The 18120-nt window shown below is 58.5% G+C and overlaps 1 protein-coding gene across 3 annotated transcripts in view; it reads right to left on the bottom strand.

Moving 5' to 3' along the window:
• Nucleotides 1-15028, bottom strand: part of PLXNA2 (plexin A2) — a 140319-nt gene extending 125291 nt beyond the window's left edge. Inside the window, exon 1 of one of the 3 annotated variants that reach the window (XM_077190609.1) lies at nt 14912-15028. The gene's annotated coding sequence lies outside the window, so the exon portion shown is untranslated. Of the gene's footprint in view, nt 1-12223; nt 12490-12587; nt 12606-14911 lie in introns of those variants that run through there. The other 2 variants (XM_077190610.1, XM_054648973.2) reach the window with 2 other exon arrangements.
• Nucleotides 15029-18120: the final 3092 nt, after the last annotated feature.

Raw genomic sequence — 18120 nt, 5'->3', positions numbered from 1 at the left:
CTGTTAGAGCCATCACTGCAGTGCTGTTCTCTAAAGAGTCCTCAAGGACCCCCAGAAACAGAATCCACAGCCCCTCCAGGCAATCTAGGTCAGTTTTATGTGCCTCAGAAAGTGCTTTTTCTGGTTTCCTACCCCAGTCCTGACGGACTGAGCTTTGCCCACCTCTCCACCGGTGCACCTGAGCGTCCTTTGATTATTCATGGGCTTCGTTCCCAACAAAATGGAATTTAATGGCTGCTGACCTTCGGTGCAAGCAGATTAAACGAGGAAATGATTTGCCCAAGGCTAAGCAAAAGGTCCCAGTGGCGAGGCAGGGAGTTTTATCTGCCGAGCCCCAGCGCAGCCCCGTGTCCCCAGGTGACATCCAGCTGCAGTTTATTACCAGAGAATGTTACAGAGCAGCACGAGGGAGGATCACGGCGAGCTGCAGGAGGAAAACAAGCAGCAGCTTCTGCTGGCCTCACTCCAAGCACACCACAGGCAAGTGAAGAGCCCCAGCTCCAAATTAAACGGGTCCCCAGGCACTCCATTAAACAGAGACGCTGCAGCAGAGCTCCAGGGCTGCGCCAGCCAGCGCTGGGTGAGATCCTGGCTGCACTCACACAGCAGGGCAGGACATGGGCCATGGCCACAGCCTCTGCTCAGGGCTGGGTGTGCCCAAAACAGCCCTGGGTCGCTCTCAGCCAGCGGGGCTGGGGCTGTGGGGACCTCTGGGCATGGTTGGTGGAGCTCCCTGACCCTCCAGAATGGGTTTATCTCCCAGGATCAGCACCAAGCTGGGTTTATCTCCAGGATCAGCACCAAGCCAGGTTTATCTCCCTGTATCAGCACCAAGCTGGGTTTATCTCCCAGGATCAGCACCAAGCTGGGTTTATCTCCTGGGATCAGCACCAAGCCAGGTTTATCTCCCAGGATCAGCACCAAGCCAGGTTTATCTCCCTGTATCAGCACCAACCCAGGTTTATCTCCCTGTATCAGCACCAAGCCGGGTTTATCTCCTGAGATCAGCACCAAGCCGTGTTTATCTCCTGGGATCAGCACCAAGCTGGGTTTATCTCCCTGTATCAGCACCAAGCTGGGTTTATCTCCCTGTATCAGCACCAATCTGGGTTTATCTCCCAGGATCAGCACCAAGCTGGGTTTATCTCCCTGTATCAGCACCAAGCTGGGTTTATCTCCTGGGATCAGCACCAAGCTGGGTTCATCTCCCAGGATCAGCACCAAGCTGGGTTTATCTCCTGAGATCAGCACCAAGCCGGGTTCATCTCCCGGGATCAGCACCAAGCCGGGTTTATCTCCCAGGATCAGCACCTAGCAGAGTTTATCTCCCTGTATCAGCACCAAACTGGGCTTATCTCCTGAGATCAGCACCTAGCAGAGTTTATCTCCCTGTATCAGCACCAAGCTGGGTTTATCTCCCAGGACCAGCACCCAGCCGGGTTTATCTCCTGGGATCAGCACCAAGCTGATCTGGGGTCTGGGGGCTCCCAGGGGGACAGGTGCCCCCAGCCTCATGGCCTGAGGTCCAGGCAAGGACCCCAAAGCCTGGAGCCGCCTCCCCCCCGTGCCACCATCAGCTGAGCATCAGCTCCTCTCCCAGAGCGTTGGGACATCAATGTCTGCTTGAGAAAGTGGCTCCTTCACACTCGTGTGCTCCCTGCTCCTCTGCCCTGCTTTTCAATTTCAGAGCTCTGGCAGGTCTCTGATTAATTCAAGCCTGTTTAATAACCCTTCTGTTTAGATGAAACGAGCTGTCTTGTTTTCTTTATTTTTAACACTAACTCTCGTTTCTTTGCTAAGGATCTCTGTCATTTAAAAACTTCTCTCTCTCCAGCCAAGCCGAGACTGAGATGGAGAAAGCAGCTGCTGACGTCCACATCTGACATCAGCCACAAGGTCTGAGGCTAAAGAGGGGCTGGACACTTTGATGGATGAGATGTCCCAAAAGCCTGAGCAAAACCAGGAGCTCCAGAGATCCCTGTGCAGCTCAGAGCAGGGCACAAACAGCGGCACTGTGGGGACAATGGGGGTGACAGGAGGGGAGGTTTGGGAGCTGCAGCACCCACCCAGGAAGGGTCACTGTGTTTCTGCCTGTGGAGGTGGAAAATGCCCCATAAAAGCCCCTGGGAGCTGCTCGGACTCTGTCCCCCACTGTGCCCCACACCGTGCCCCTGGCGTGGCAATCGATTGGCCATGGGCTGCTGCAGCTGCTCCAGCCCTGCATCACTGCCCTGCTTCTTCTTATTATGATAAGAACAATCAGGGCAGTTAGGAAAGCACCCACAGCCTCTCCCTGCTCCGTGACACCTTCCCCTGTCCCCTGCTCTGCTGTCACATCCCCAGCCCATGGCTCCTGAGGCCACTGCCCAGCCTGGCAGCCCTGCCAGCCCTGCCCATCCCACCCAGAGCCCCGGGAGCAGCAATTCCCAGGAATTCCCTCAGGACACCCTCTGCTGCCTCCTGCCTCCCTGCAGCTCAAAGCTGCACTTGTCTGGAGAGCAACTGAGTCACTTCCTCCCACTCCTGCCTGTGGGACAGGCTCCAGCCCTGCCGGAAAACAATAAATCCTTCAGGATGTGTGAGGCCATAATTCACAGGGACGCAGCCAGCCTGCCTGCCCCAGGAGCCCTCAGCACCCCTGCATTCAGCTCTGCCCAGGGAGGTGTCCCAGCCCCATCCCTGCTCTCCCCAGATCCCCAGGGCACTGCTTGGGTGGAGCAACAGGGGGATCAGAGCCCCCCTGTCACACCTGAGGGGACACAGCACTGAGGTGGGGCAAGAGCTGAGCACAAAAACTCCACAAAATGCTCAGAGGATCCCACAGGGAGAGAAGCCATGGCCGAATTTGTGGCAGGGCTCCTTTGGCAAACCCAGGGACCCATCACAAAAGGAGTTTCCTCCAAAAAACACAACAAAACATCTCGTGAGAGCCAGGGCACTGCTCTGAGCTGGTTCAGTTTTACAAATCCCCCCTTTACAACCACAGACTGCTCCTCCAGATCCTCAAAACATTCCCACAGAGCTCGAGGACTGGTGGGGGCAAAGCCAAAACTCAGCAGTGGAGTTGTCTCTGGCCCAAAACCTGTGGAACTCTCACCAAAACCACCCAGCCGGGATGCCTGGCCAAAAAGAACCTCCCAGATCAGAGGAAAATCAGTGATTTTGGAAAATCCAGGGGCACTGAGTGCTGCTCCCTTTGTCTTCGAAGGCAGAAGCAAAGAGCAACTGAGTTACATTAAGGACCACAAGACTTTGAACCAAACGATCCCACACAGATGAGAACAAACGCAATGACAAGGAAATTAATGTGATATCCCCCTCAGTAACACGATGGCTAAAGCAGATAATCTGCCCAAGTGTCATGTTTATAATGGGAATTTGCAGAGAACGAAGCAGGAATTCGCAGGGATGAACAAACGAGCCAATATTCTGCTTCTTCTCATGTTGAAATTTTGCAGTTTGGGTTAAAAATAATGGGGCTTTTATTAAAATCTTGGGAGGAGAAGGAAATTAGGCCAAAATGGTTTTGTTTCCAATGGATCTTTGCAGCTCAGAGGGTGTGGGAGCAGGTTCTGCTGGGGCAGGTGAGCTGCCCAAAGCCCTGTGCCAGCAGGACCCACCCTCAGGGAGACCATTCCTTCATTAAAGTCAATCCAATCTCATTTCAGTGGCAGGACTGACACAGAGCTCCGTGGTGCAAGCCTGTGGGGCAGTGAAGGGTTAAAATCCAACACATCCAGAAGTGAAATCCCCCTCTGCAAGGTCCCTGCAATTCCACCCAGCCTGTCCCTCCTGAGGCCAAACCTCCTTGCGACCAGCACCCTGGGCCGGGCCAATTTTTATCCCTTTTTTTTCATTTGGTTTTTAACCAAGTTATACAACCCCCTTGGAAGTCCTCACAAGAGCCTCTGCTGTTGTTTCTCCCTGGGAGTTTGTTCTGGCACTGCTGAGCTGAGCCCAACCTCGGCCGCGGGGAATTCATCCAAGGGGACCGGCTTGTCCCTGCCACACAGAAATTGTCCCTGTCACACAGAACTTGTCCCTGCCACACAGATATTGTCCCTGCCACACAATCCCTGCCCTGAAAAGCAGAGTTACACAAGCCCTTGTGGCAGCAGCACCTCGTTCTGGCCCGGGGGACACGCCAGGGGCTGCTGCCTCTGTGTCCCCCCGAGCCCGGCGAGTTTGGCCCGAGCTCCTCGGTTGCTGTGAGATTTTTAAAGGCAGTCTGGACCTGTCACCAGCGAGCAGCCTCTGAACACAATTCCTGCTCCAGGAGGCTCCTCAGCTGCCAGTGGGGCCAAGCACTCCAGGAGAGGGCTGCTCCTCGCTGCTGCTGGGATTAACTCCTCGAGAGCTGCCAGGAAACTTCACAGCAGGGACAGAGGGAAGCTGCAGGGCCCCTTGCTCTGCCACAGCACCTCCCAGCCCAGCTCATTGCTGGGGGGTTTCCATCTGGCCCTCCCAGCTCCAGTCTCACAAGGGATGATGCCTCTGGTGTTAAATTCACCTGGAAATCCAGAGGGGCGGACAGCAAAAGTCAGGGGTTTTGGAAGGTTTAAGGCAAACACAAGATTCCTCACCCCAAGGTGGACTTTGAAAAGCTCTCACTGGCAGTTTGCTTACTCTGGGTTTATCATGGAATTACAGAATGGTTTGGGTTGGAAGGGACCTGAAATCCCATCCCAGCTGAAATTCCAACCCCTGCCATGGACAGGGACACCTTCCACTGTCCCAGGTTACTCCAAGCCTCATCCAGCCTGGCCTTGGACGCTCCAGGGAAGGGACTTTGAGGTCCTTTCCAACCCAGACCATTCCACAGTTCTATGTTTTGACTTCAGAGCAGATTTCAGAGCTGTGAAACGGCACATTTGAAGCACAGGAATAACCAAGGCAGTTAGGAAAGCTCCAGGCACGCTCCCTTTTCCTCCCCACCTCTTCACACTTCCATTAAAAATCAAAAGGAAATTCGCAGGCAATTTTTTTGGTTTTTTTTGTTCAAATAACATTCCAGGCTGTGACATAAGCCAGCAACGACAGGAAATATGATCATGAGGGCAGAGCTCCATCCTCTGCTCCTGTCACTGCGACTTTTTGGGGACTTGGCAGATGAGTGAGCAGAGGAGACAGCCGGCGTGTTTTATGGAGTTGAACTGTAACATCCCTGTTCCTCAGCCAGCTCCCTGTTCCTCTGCTCTGACACCAATAAATCTGCCCAGCCACGGGGAACAAAGCTCTTCACACGAGCTGGCCACACATGAACCCCTCGGATTTGGCTACCTGGGCAAGCACCCAACCCCGGGGTCTGCCCTGTGCAAATGTTCCCCAAAAAATGGGAAAATGACAATTTCAGGGCCATCACCTGGGGGGTTGAACCCTGCCACCAACACACTCACAGTCACCACAGCTTTCCCAATTCCCAGAACCCCAGCCTCCCATCCTGAGGGGAAATGGCCACTTTGGGCACGAAGGGAACCCTGCCAAGGCAAACCCCGAGAGCCCAAAAATCCACACAAATCCGAACAACTCAAAGCCTCCTTTGAGTGCTGTCCAGGCATTAACCTCAAAAGCACAGACTCACTTTTCGGAAGCTCATTCCCAGGCGAACAAACCAAAGCAGGGAGACTCAGGAACACCTGGAGAACCCCTCCAGATCTGTGCCCTTCCCTCAGCAGGACCAGCACATGGGGGATGGCTGCGGGCTCTGGCTGATGGCAGAGCCTCCACGGAGCAAGAGCTGCCCATCAATCTCCCTGCAGGAATCTGTTCCCAGGCTGGAAATGACAGGAGGAACTTCTTCCACGCTGAGTCAGGGAGTGACGGGGCCGCGGTGGCCACGCTTCCTCCGGCACAGCCAGCGCTGCCCCGCGGCTTTCCTGTGCTCCTGAGCCTCCCCCGGCAGGGAAACGGGGCTGCAGGGCCTGGCACCGCGGGGGTTAAACTGCTGCCGTGCAAATCCTGTGTCAGAGCCACGCAGGGCTGCAGGAAAATGAAAAGGAGCAGTTGGCTCCAACCTGTGCTCTACCAGCAGGAGCAGCCTGGCCCAGGACGGCCGCTCTCCCATCTGCCCCTTCAGCAGGAGAATGGGATTGGATTTGTCCCACGCACCCCCCAGCATTCCCACTGCTGATCCCCGTGCGTGATCGAGCCCGGGACAGGTGGGAGATGCTGGTCCAGCCCTGCCAGGTCGCACAGAGGGGCAGAGGCTGCACCCACACTCGGCCCTCCCTGCCTGTGCCCCTCTCCGAGCTCTCTCCTGCTCACAGGGATTGTTCCTGCTGTGGGCCCTCACAGAGGCTCCTGCCTGAGCAGCACCTGCCTGGCTCCCCCCAGGCTCTGGCAGGGCTGTGACACAGGCAGGGACATGGCAGGGCTGTGACACAGGCAGGGACCGTGCTGGTGGCTGTCACACTCACGGGCAGAGCTCACTGCGCTCCCCACGCTGATCCACCCGCACTGACCGGGCTGGGGCAGCCAGGCTGGACCCTGCCCCTCCTGTCAGCTCAGCCCTGAGACACCAGGCTTGTGTTCCAGCCTGAGCCCCCCAGAGCCCCCCAGAGCCCCCTGCTCCCAGCACAGCCCCGGGGCAGAGCAGGGCAGCCCTGGGGAGGCAGCAGCAGCAGCAGCAGCGGGAGCAGCAGAGGTGAGAGGTCAGGGCAATATTTACTCAGACCTCACCTTTCACTTTCATGGAGTGGGGAAACGGGGCTGGAGCAGGAAAAGGGCTGGGAGGGACGTTCCCTCTTGAGAAGCTGCTGTCACAGCAAACACAGCCCGGAGCTGGCCCCAGGGAGTGGGGCCTGGCTGGGACAGGGCCCTCCAAGCCCACTCGGGCTGGGCCTGGCTCCAGGCTCCCTCTGGGAGTGGCTGGGCAGGCAGGAGCTCTGCAGGGCCTCTCCTGCAGGCATTCGGGAGCACAGCGGGGTCACCCCCGGGCACTGAGGGTTTAGGACCCGGCAGGCACAGAGCACGGTGCACAGCGAGCTGGGGTCAGCTGCATGACAGCACTTCCACAGGGAAAACTCCTGCATGAACCCTCCCCTTCCTCAGCAAACGGGAGATGGAGCTGAGCGTGCCCCTAGCAGGGAGCTGGGCAGGGGCAGGGCTCTGCCAGGGCAGTGCCAGGCAAGGGGGGCACAGCACAGCCCTGCCAGGGCTCTCCCAGCCTCACCCTCCCCGTGCCTTCGGAGATCATCTGGGCTTTTTTATAACGTGGCTCTGACGCCTTTTATCTCCAGCCCTGAACGCAATTTTAGCCCAGGCAAAGCAGGATTAAATTTTCATAGCAGGATACATTTATCTCGCTTTTCACTCCCCCCTCGCAGGTCGATTTCAGCCAAACAGAAGCTGCGATTACAGGGAGAAACATGAGATGGGCCCTCTCTGATAAGGAGGGGAGGGCTCCTCTTTCCCAGCCCCCGTCCCTGGCAGGATCCCGGTACCGGCCGGGATTTCCAGCCCAGCCGGGAGCCCGCAGCACCTCAGCTCCATCCCTGGCACGTGTTGCACGCGTGTGCTTGGGGAAGTTGCTCTTCCTCGGGAACGCTGCTGGAGCAGCCGCGCCCCACCCGGGCACGGGAGCCACGGACACGGAGCGAAGGCTCAGGGCCACAGCCAGCCTGGATCACCCAGGAATGTCCGAAAGGCACCAAAATCCCCCCGTGGCCCCGGCTCAGGTTTCCAGCCTGCACCACATCGGCACCGGGCTGCGGCTTCGCTCCTCGCTGGGCTCGGATTTTAGCTGGATCCAGAGGATCCCCTCTAGTGGGATGAGCAGGAATTTCAAGCCCGCATCCCACCCCAATTCCCAGCCTGTGCTGGCTGGGGGTGCTGGGTGCCGGGGGGAGCAGCCTCGGGAGCTCCTCTGCCCCTTTTGCCATTTCCCCCCTGGAGGTGCAGCCAAAACCAGGCTGCAATGTGGATGCCAGGTGGGGAGAACCGCAGAAAAGAGAAATAAAGGAAATAAATCCCCCCACAGCCGCAAAAGGAGAGGATTTCCACCACAAAACACCTTTGGCGATAGGGCCCCGCTGCGTGCCCGCGCTCGGGGGAGGCGGCAGGGCCACCCTGTGGCACAGCCACACGTGGGGACACAGCCCGGGCTGCCCAGCCCGAGTCCCTGCCGGCCCCATCCCGCAGTAAATCCATTCATTTGCGCTGCAGACAGCGCTGCTGCCCCGGATTCCCTTCGGTTCCCGCTGCGCTTTTCCGCCGCCGCTCCCCGGGCGCCCCCGGCCCCGCTGTGCCCCACCCTGGAGCTGGCACCCACCCCAGCAGGTGCCAGGGCTGCTCCGGGGGCACCGGCACCGCCTCGGCCCCGAGGGGTCGGGAGCACCTCGGTCCCCCCGGGTCCCCCCCTTTGCTGTGGTGCCGGTGGCCTCCCAGCCAAGCTGGTTAAGAGATTAACACTCTAAAAACCACATTTACTCTAATTAGCCATGAAATCTTTGTAACTAAGTGAAAAAATGTTTCCCTTGAGGGATTTTTGTCCATTCATCACTGTTTGAATTGCCAGGGAGGGGGGGGTGTGGGAGAGAAAAGAGGGGGGACGGGAGGAAAAAGCCCCTCAGATCTAATGAATTAATAGCAGAGTGCCCCGAGGGAGCAGCGGCTCCTCCGCAACACGGGCACCTCAAAGGGGGCTTTTCACAGCTCGCCGAGGGGACGCCGCTGAATTATTTCGAGTTAACGGAGTGTAACAGCTCCGCTCCCGTTTGAGGCGGGCAGCCTGGCCCGCGCCCTGCTCCTCCCTTCCCCTGCACGGGGACGGACGGACGGACAGACGGACGCTGGGCCCGGCCGGCTGCAGCCAGAGCGGGGGCTCGGGGCTCTGCTGGCAGCGCCCCCAGTGCCCCCAGTTCCTGTTGAACCGGGAAAAACATCCCGGAGTTAGGTGGGAGGGGAGGCAGAGTCTTGCCACAACTTAGGCCCATAAATATTTCATATCGCTGGAAGAAGAGCGATTATATTCCTGCCAGCACTTTTCTTGTGTATTTTAAATGTGTCACCGCCTTCTACTTTCTCCCCCGTTTGTGTTTCTTGTAACGGGCCCATGAAATAAAGATTAGCTGAATAATCAAGAGTGTTTAGAAATGTGAAGGGGCCTGTCTCAGGAGCGCTGCATGCTCAGGTTCATCTTTTTTCCAGGTTTTTTTCCCCCTCTTTTTAAGGATGCCGGAGGCAGGTGGGGGAGCGCGGCTGTCGCAGGGCGGAGGCGAGGGGAGCGAGCACGCCCTGCCCCGTCAGCAATGACAGGCTCGGCGCCGAGAGCAGCAGCGGGGCACTCTCCCCCATTGCATATTTATCGTTCGGGCTGCACAGGGGCCAATTAAAGCAGCTTGATCGCCGCCGTGTTCCAGCGGCCGCGGATGCGCCGGGAGATGAGAGGGGCAGGTGGGCACGCTGCTGTTGGGATGTGGGGCACTCCCTCCTCCGAGAGCCACAAAGCGGCAAAGGCGCCTCTGTCCTACCAGGATCATCCCCCAGAGAGCACAGGTAGCCCTGCACCCCCAGGACAGCATCCTTGGTGAGCAAAGGTGACCCTGCTTCCCCAGGATCATCCCCCAGTGAGCACAGGTAGCCCTGCACCCCCAGGACAGCATCCTTGGTGAGCAAAGGTGACCCTGCTTGCCCAGGATCACCCCTCGGTGAACAAAGGTGCCCCTGCTCCATCAGCCGAGCATCCTTCAGTGAGCAGAGGCACCTCTGCTCCCTCAGGACCATCCCTCGGTGAGCAAAGGCATCCCTGCTCCCCCAGGAGAGCATCCTTTAGTGAACAAAGGTGCCCATGCACCTCCAGGATCACCCACCAGTGCCAAAGGTGCCCCTGTACCCCCAGGATCACCCACCAGTGCCAAAGGTGCCTCTGCACCCCCAGGATCATCTCTCGGTGAGCAGAGATGCCCCTGCACCTCCAGGATCACCCATCGGTGACAAAGGTGCCTCTTCACCCCCAGGTTCATCCCATCAGGGAACAAAGGTGCCCCTTTAGCCCCGGGAACATTCCTCAGTGCCAAAGCTGCGCCTGCACCCCCAGGATCACCCCTCAGTGCCAAAGGTGCCTCTTTACCCCCAGGATCACCCCTCGGTGCCAAGGCTGCCCCTGCTCCCCCAGCAGAGCGTCACGCTGGCACCAGCAGCCCAGCCCAGCTTCCCACCTTCAGCTCGGCACCACTCACGCAGTTTCTAAATATCGGCTTTGCTTTCTCTCCCGGTTCAGCTCCTCATCTCAGCTGCCCACGGCATGAGACACAGTCTGCACCTACATCTGCCCTAGCTTTTGGGCAACCTTTCCCAGGCATGCTCGAGACTCCCACATTTAGCTGCAACAGGAGTTCCCTAAGTAAGTTCTGGAAAGCCTCGTGGCGGAGCCTAATCGGGAGCTGCCGGGAAGCGCCTGCAAATCACACATTTCCCCGAGCCTGCGCCGGGGCTGCCCGCAAAGCGCTCCAAATGTCATCTCCATTTACTGCTCGGCGGGCCAATTTGTCACATCCTAATGCAATTTGCAGAGGAGAGTTAAAGAGCACGGCCAGGAGCGGGCAGCGCTGCCCTCGCCGGGTCCCGCGGCCGGGCTGAGCCCGCAGCTTCGCCCCCGCGTCCGGCGGAGCTCCGGGAACGGGGCAGGCTCGGGGCTCACCGGGGAACGAGGCGCAGCTCGGGCAGCGCTGCTCCCATCCCGTGCTGGGTTATGGCAGATCTTACACAGCAGCGATGCGTGCTCCCACCAGCTCCCGAGCCGGGGGGAACTCCTCGATTAATTACATCCAACAACACCGCAAAGACAATGAGGAGTAAATTGGGTTACTTTATCTTCTTGCAGCCAGCGCCGGGGATGTGGCAGGGAGAGTTGGGAGGGATGGCTGCCTTGGCTGATAAGGCATTTCACAAGTGACACCGCTGGGTCACGTCCCTCGCTGCTCGCACCGAGATCCTCGAATCAAAGCTGCTTTATCTGCTCCCCTGCACCACCCCAAAGTGCCACGTTTGAGCTCTGAGGGTCCTCAAAGTGACAACAAATGGCAGAAGGACAGCAATAAAGACCAAAAAAAAAAAAAAAAAAGCCCCATCGAGTTCTAAAGGATCTAACACCTCTGTGTTAAAGGTAAAAAAGCCAAACATCTGTTCCGAGGATGGCACAGATTCTTGCGAGGCATCTGTCCCTCAGCTGTAAGTAGGTCACCTCATCTCACTTTAGTCACCGTTATCAATGAAGCCATCCGGAGCAGGAGGGACAGCACCTCGTCCCCAGCCCAGCCCAGGTCTGCCAGGCACACTGGAGCCACCAGTGAAGCATCAAGTGCCCAGCCAAGAGCAGGAGCAGCCTTTGAGCGCTGGTTTCACACCATGGCACTCGGAGAACTTCACGTTCCCTCACCTCCGAGCCTCAGCTGCTGCTCACAGACGCACAAGGGATTATTTCTCTCTGCCACTTACTATTCACCTCGCTTAAAATTAACCTATTGACTTTCTGATACCCCTCAGAACACAGATTAATTGAACATCACTCACTTCACCTCCAGGAACGTGCGACTATTGGCCGCAGCGTGAACGGAGACAAAGCCGGGAATGCCTGACCGTGCCAGGTTAAACGGAGGTCACAGCGGCGAGGACAGCTCAGCCAGAGCAGCCCCGGCTGTCACCGACACCCACCCGGCGGCTCCGGGGCTGCGGAACCCGGCAGCATCACCCGGGAGCTGGGATTTCCCCCGGGGAGCGCAAGTGCGTTCGGCACCGCTCCCCTCATCCCCGTCCAGAGAGGGTCTCGCGCGGGTTTCGGAAAGTTTTAGTGGGGATTTTGTGTCTTTTCCCCCAAGATTCGGGGCTGTTTTCCAGAAAGTGCCTCCGTGCTAGCAGGAACTTTTCATGGAGATGAGTTTCTCCCGCTGCATCGGCTCCAGAGCGTGACTGAGCGGTACCGAGCGGCCGCAGAATTAACGGGGAGGCGGCGATGTCAAACGGGAACGCGGAGCAGCCCGGGGAGGGAGCGGGCGCCGGATCCCCGGGACCGGGCACTCCGAGGGGCTCCCCCATCCCTTCCCCAGGCACCCCCGGCATCTCCGCGCAGCTCCGCGGGCACCACCCCGCGCTCCGCAGCCCCCGGTGCCTCCCGGCGCGGCCGCAGCGATGCCGAGCCTCGTCCCCGCGTCCTCCGGCGGGGGATGCCCGGCGGAGCCCCCACCCCGGCCGGGGGCAGCAGCCCCCGCCATCCGCGGCCACTCACCGGCCCTGGGCGCTCCGCTGCTCCCGGCTCAGGGCGGGGGATGCCGGCGGCCCCCGGCACCGCGGAAATCAATCCGGGGCCGGGCGGCCGCCGCTGCCCGCAGCCCCTCGGCCTCCCCCCGGCGCGGCGCGGCTCGGCTCAGCCCCGCCGGCCTCTCATCGCCTCCGTAGCCGCTGCCCGAGTGCGGCGAGCGCGGCTCTGATCGCATCCGCCCGCCCCAGCCCGGGCGCGCTCCCCGCTCCGCGCCGGCCCCGCGCCCGGGCGCGCTCCCCGCGCCGCTCCCCGCCCGCCCCCGCGCCGCCCCCGCGCCGCGTTAACCCTTCCCTGCCCGCCCGCGGGGCTCGGCGCCCCCTCCCCTCCTCACCTGCGCCCCCCCGTCCCGCAGAGCGCGGCCCAGCCGGGCCCGGGAGCGGCTCCGCGCTGGAACAAAGCCCCGCAGCGCCCGGGCAGCCTCCCCGCGCTCCCTCCCCGGCACAGCTGTGCCCACAGAGCCCCGCAGCTGCCCCGCAGCTGTCCCACCCCGGGCAAGGGCTGCAGGGAGGGGAACGGGGCTGCCGCGTCTGGCCCCGGCTCCGACCCCCTGCGCGCCCCCCGGCTCCAGTTCGGGTGGCAGCAGCGACACCCGAGCTCCCCGTTCCTCAGTTTCCCCTCTCTGGAAGGGCTGGGTCTCTGCCAAGGCCGGGTCACCTCCAGCAGAGCCGGAGCTGGGCATGTCCTGCAATGCCCCTGAAGCCACCGAGCCCCACAGCTCCTGCCAAAAGCTGCCAGAACCCAACGGCAGGGGCCATGGCTGTGAGCACCCGCGGCTGGGAACCAGAGGAACCCTCCTCAGGTTTGAGTGCTTCAGCCACAGAGCCGTGACCTGGCCTCTCCTGCTGCCTTAGAAACACCTGGAAGCTGCAGGGGACCAAAGGGAGCAGCATCTCCCAACACCTCACACCTCGCTGGTCACCGGCAGCAGCCCACAGGGGTTTGGGAACAGCTGGAATCAAACACCTGGAGGAAAAGGCAGTCCCGGTGCCACAGCAGGACCTCGTGCTCCTCAAAGGCAGGAACACCTCGGTCCAGCTGACCCTGACCCAGGCAGGGCCATGGGAATGATCCCGAGCAGTGCAGCTGGTGGAGGGGATCGATACCATGAGGGATTGCTGCTTGCCAGCTCTTGTCATCGGGAATTTTTAAACCATTTTTCTATTACACACTGGGACAGTTGCAAGAGAAAAACCAGAGCCATCATCCTGGGCCTCCTCCACAGCAAACCCGAGTGACTGAACCAACCCAATGTCCTCTTACAGCTCCCCTCCAGCCCAGCCCGTGTCACCCTCGCTGCTGTCACCCTCGCTGCTGTCACCATGGCCACAGCAGTGGCCTTGCTGCATCTCCCTGCCTGGTGCACGTCAGCAAGACCCTGCAAGAGCAGTTTTGGGTGGAAAAGGACCTCATTGTGGTTGGTTTTGCTGTTTGGCCCCTGCAGAGGATTCAGGAGCCCCGAATGGGAAGTCCAGCAGGGAATGCCCTGCACCCCAGTGTGCAGGTGCCACCCTTCGCCCTGCCCAGGGAGAAAGGCACAGCTTGGTCGCTTGGTCAGAGCTCTCCCCATCCCAGCAGGGTCTCCATCCTCTCAGCAGCCCCTGCAGAGCCCTCAGGGCCCAGCCCCTGCACAGCACAGCCCAATCCCACAGAAAGGCTCCCCTCAGTGCAGCTCCAGAGCTGAGGGCTTTGGCAGCCTGGAGAGGTCCCCAGGCTGCAGCTGCTGAGCCTGGGAGAGGCAGCAGAAGGCACTCAGAGGATGGCAGCAGTGGTTCCTGAGCAGGCTTTTCCCTCTCCTCCTCTGTTCCCAGCACAGCTCCTGTGCTGCACGTTCCCAGAAATGGAACCGAACCCCAGTGCAAAACCCCACAAACCCAGTGCAAAACCCCAAAAACCTCACTGCAAAACCCCACAAACCCCAGTGCAAAACCCCACAAACCCCAGTGCAAAACCTCACAAACCCCAGTGCAAAACCGCAAAAACCTCATTGCAAAACCCCACAAACCCCAGTGCAAAACCGCAAAAACCTCATTGCAAAACCCCACAAACCCCAGTGCAAAAACCCATCCTGGGGGAAATGCCAATCCCAGCAATGCAGCTCCTGGTGCAGAGCGTTCCAGGGCAGGGCAGGGTGTCTCAGCAGCCCTTCCTCTCCTCTCCTCTCCTCTCCTCTCCTCTCCTCTCCTCTCCTCTCCTCTCCTCTCCTCTCCTCTCCTCTCCTCTCCTCTCCTCTCCTCTCCTCTCCTCTCCTCTCCTCTCCTCTCCTCTCCTCTCCTCTCCTCTCCTCTCCTCTCCTCTCCTCTCCTCTCCTCTCCTCTCCTCTCCTCTCCTCTCCTCTCCTCTCCTCTCCTCTCCTCTCCTCTCCTCTCCTCTCCTCTCCTCTCCTCTCCTCTCCTCTCCTCTCCTCTCCTCTCCTCTCCTCTCCTCTCCTCTCCTCTCCTCTCCTCTCCTCTCCTCTCCTCTCCTCTCCTCTCCTTTCCCTGTTTATTGTTCGCCCATGGTCAGCGTGCTCCTGCATGCAGAGGCTGTTCCCAGCGAATCATTCCGGCGCTGCTGGGCTGGGGAGCGCCGGGGGAAGCTCAGGCTCTGCTCGGAGCCCCTGGATCGCAATTTCTCTTTGTCTGCACCTTTGATAGCCGCCTTTGTGGGGTCACGAACCTGTGTGCTCGGGAGCCTTTCAGCGCCGCTGGCAGTGCGGGATAAGGGCTTTGGACATCGCCTCGGGCTCTCCATCCCTGCCAGGACCCAAACCTGCCTCTGCTGCCGCTCCCAGGGCGATCAAACAGCGCCATCGCCTCCCAGACAACCCCGGCAGGGGAGCAGCGCGGGGAAAAGAGCCTTTTTTGCCTTTTTTGCCTTTTTTGCCTTATTTCTGCCTTTTTCCCCCATTCCCGGGGGGTTTCGGACGCGGGTTCCGGCGAGGAGCGGCTGTGCGAGGCCAAGAGCACCATCTATAGGCACCGTCTATAGGCAGCTCCCGCAGAAACGCGGCGCAGCTAATAATTATTCAGCACTAATCACTACAATAGAAGAATCATAGGCAGTTATTTAGAAATGATTGTTTCCCCTCGGTTATTACTTATGACAGTGAAAGGAAGTATCAAGTAGTCAAACCCACATGTATATGGGAAGCTGAGTGAAGGATCAATGGGAATTTAACCAGCACTTTGCACTATTCTTCCTCTTTAGAAGAGCCTTGTCAAGTGATTTTTTCTCTCTCTCTCCTGTTCATCATGTCTTCCTGGGAAATGAAAAGGATTTTTCTTTTCCTAGCGCTCCTTATCCCTTCCTCTCCTTGGATTTTCCCATAACTCCGGGCTCCTGCCTCTGGATCCCCTGGTTTGAGCTGAGCTGAAATTAACTCTGGCTTTTTCTTGCTAAAACAAACTCTGGTTTCATTAAGTGCAAGGGCAGGAGAACAGAAAGTCCCCGGATCCCGAGTTCCAGAGCGCCTTGTTACTGTCAGGAGCACAATTGCCTGTGCCGGGGCTGTGTCAGAATTCCAGGTGCAGACAATGTGCCATTTTTAATCATCTTCCCACAGCTAAGAGCTGAAAGAAAGGGGATCATACAGAGGAGAGCACAGAAATAACCCTGGAAAGAACCCAGCAATATTTAGTGATGTTAAAAAATCAAATACAACACGAAAACCTCGGCCAGGCTGGCCCATACCAGGAGTGACAGGGTCACCTTCTCCTCTCCTTCCTTTGGCTCCTCAGCGCGACCCAAGCTCTGCACCCCACTCCCACCTCTTTTTAAATGAATATTCTGCTGCCTCCTCGTGTTTCCCCCTCCAGGGCTGCTGCACGTGTCCCTGGCAGGAGCAGGGAGAGGTTCCCACCTGAGGAAGCTGAGAGCCCCTGTGGCCTCTGGTGCCACCCCGGAGCCCAGCTGTGATCCAAAGTGTCCCCAGATTGTCCCCATGAGCCCAGGGCCACCCAGCAGAGCGGGGACAGGGGCTGGGAGCAGGAGCTGAGCCTTCCCCCCCAGGCCAGCCATGGGACTGGGCGTCCATCCATGGCTTTTGGAACCTTTGCCCATCCCAGCTGTGCTGGCCCCATCCAGCTGTGCTGACCCCATCCAGCTGTGCTGGCCCCATCCAGCAGGGCCCATCCAGCTGTGCTGGCCCCATCCAGCTGTGCTGGCCCCATCCAGCAGGGCCCATCCAGCTGTGCTGACCCCATCCAGCTGTGCTGACCCCATCCAGCTGTGCTGGCCCCCATCCAGCTGTGCTGGCCCCATCCAGCAGGGCCCCTCCAGCTGCTGGAGAGTCCTGAGGCAGGACTGGCTTTGCTGGCGCCTGCCAGAGGGGCTCAGGGCCAGGCTGCCCCTCCAGCCCGGGGTGAGCAGTTAATTACTGGCCCCTAATGAAGGAGTAGGGGCCAGCACAAAGATCCCAAACGCAGCAGGGCCCATGGTGGCACAGCTGTCCCCTCTGGAGGGGGGCACATCCCAAAGGGGTCAGACTGGGGCTTCCCAAAATCTCTGCACCCGAATTTCGTCAGGGCTGGCTGAGTTCCAGCTCAGGGCTGTCCCTTCCCCAGCTCACTGAAGGGGTGCCCTGGGGGAGAAGCATCTCCACAAGTGAGTTCAGGTGCTTGCTGTGATTAAGAAGCTGCTTTAGCAATAAATCTCCCCTGCCCGCTCCCTGCTCCGCTCTCATTGGAAATCTTTAGTTCCTTCATCATAAAGAAATGAGTATTTCAAGCTCCCTGTCCTAATGAAGGTAAAATACAGAGCATATTGTCAAACACGCTGTGGCTCTGCCTTCTATTCCACAATAATCTTTCTAATTCTTCTGTAGGCGCCGTGTATCACTGACAGAGCCAAGCGGAATGAAATGCAAACCAAAATGATTTTAAACCCTAATTCCATCTCTTTTTTTTTCCCTCTTGTCTGAGGAGATGGAGATTTTTTTTTTTTCTCCCCCTGCATAATAGGTGGGAGCGGGGTGGAACTGGAAATCCTTTGATTTGTGGCTCTGGCAGTGTTAATCTGCTGCTGCAGATTCTGCAAAGCCTCCTGCGAGTGATGGGGGAATGCAGAGCCTGCTCACTGCTCCAGACTCCTTCAGGATTCTCAGGAGCTTTGCCAGGGAAGGGAGGGGGACGCTCCCAGCCAAACACAAACCCAGGAGTTTACAAAACTCCTTCTCCTCAGGTAGCCCAGGCAGCCCCAGAGAAAGGCAGAACAGACTCTGCTGTGCTGCACTATGAGCTCATTTTAAACTCTGCTATCAGTTTTGTTACAGTGAACAGAGCCTGGGAAAGGGTAAAAACAACAAAAGGAGAAAACTTCGGGAGCACCAACCCTTTAATTTCCCCCGGATTTCCACCTCACCTGCTCCTGCAGCAGCTCCTTGCAGCTCTCTCAGTGCCCAGGGCACCGGGGTGGGGAAGGCTCCGGTGCAGCCCTGCAGGGAGCTCTGCTGCAGCCCAGGCTCTGTCTGGGCCTCCCCTCTCCTCCCTGCCCCATCCCAGAGGCTGCCCTGGGCCAGGGCAATGGGGATCACATGGAGACACTCATTCCCTGTGTGCCAGTGCTGATTGCAGCGCGGCCCTGGCTTTAATTGATGGCTTGGATCATGTTGGGGAGGGTATCCAGGGAGTTTTCACCTCACAGATGTACAGAGGGGGACCTCCTCTGGCTCCTTTCTTTGCCTCAATACCCAGCAAGGGGCCCAGGAATATTGGGGGATTAATGTCACAACAGAGGGAAAAAGTCTGCCATTCAGTCTATTTAAACATTTGATTTCACCAGTGCACCAATTAGACATTCCCTGTCTAAAGAGAGCACGGATTAAAGCAACAGCAATGCTGAAAAAAAAATCATAATCTCTTTGGAGATCTGTCTGTGGACGGATCTTT

Source organism: Agelaius phoeniceus, chromosome 25 (genome assembly GCF_051311805.1).
Source record: "Agelaius phoeniceus isolate bAgePho1 chromosome 25, bAgePho1.hap1, whole genome shotgun sequence".
Taxonomy (NCBI): domain Eukaryota; kingdom Metazoa; phylum Chordata; class Aves; order Passeriformes; family Icteridae; genus Agelaius; species Agelaius phoeniceus.
The sequence above is the reverse complement of the archived record's forward strand: the minus strand, read 5'-3'. Positions and strand labels throughout refer to the sequence as shown.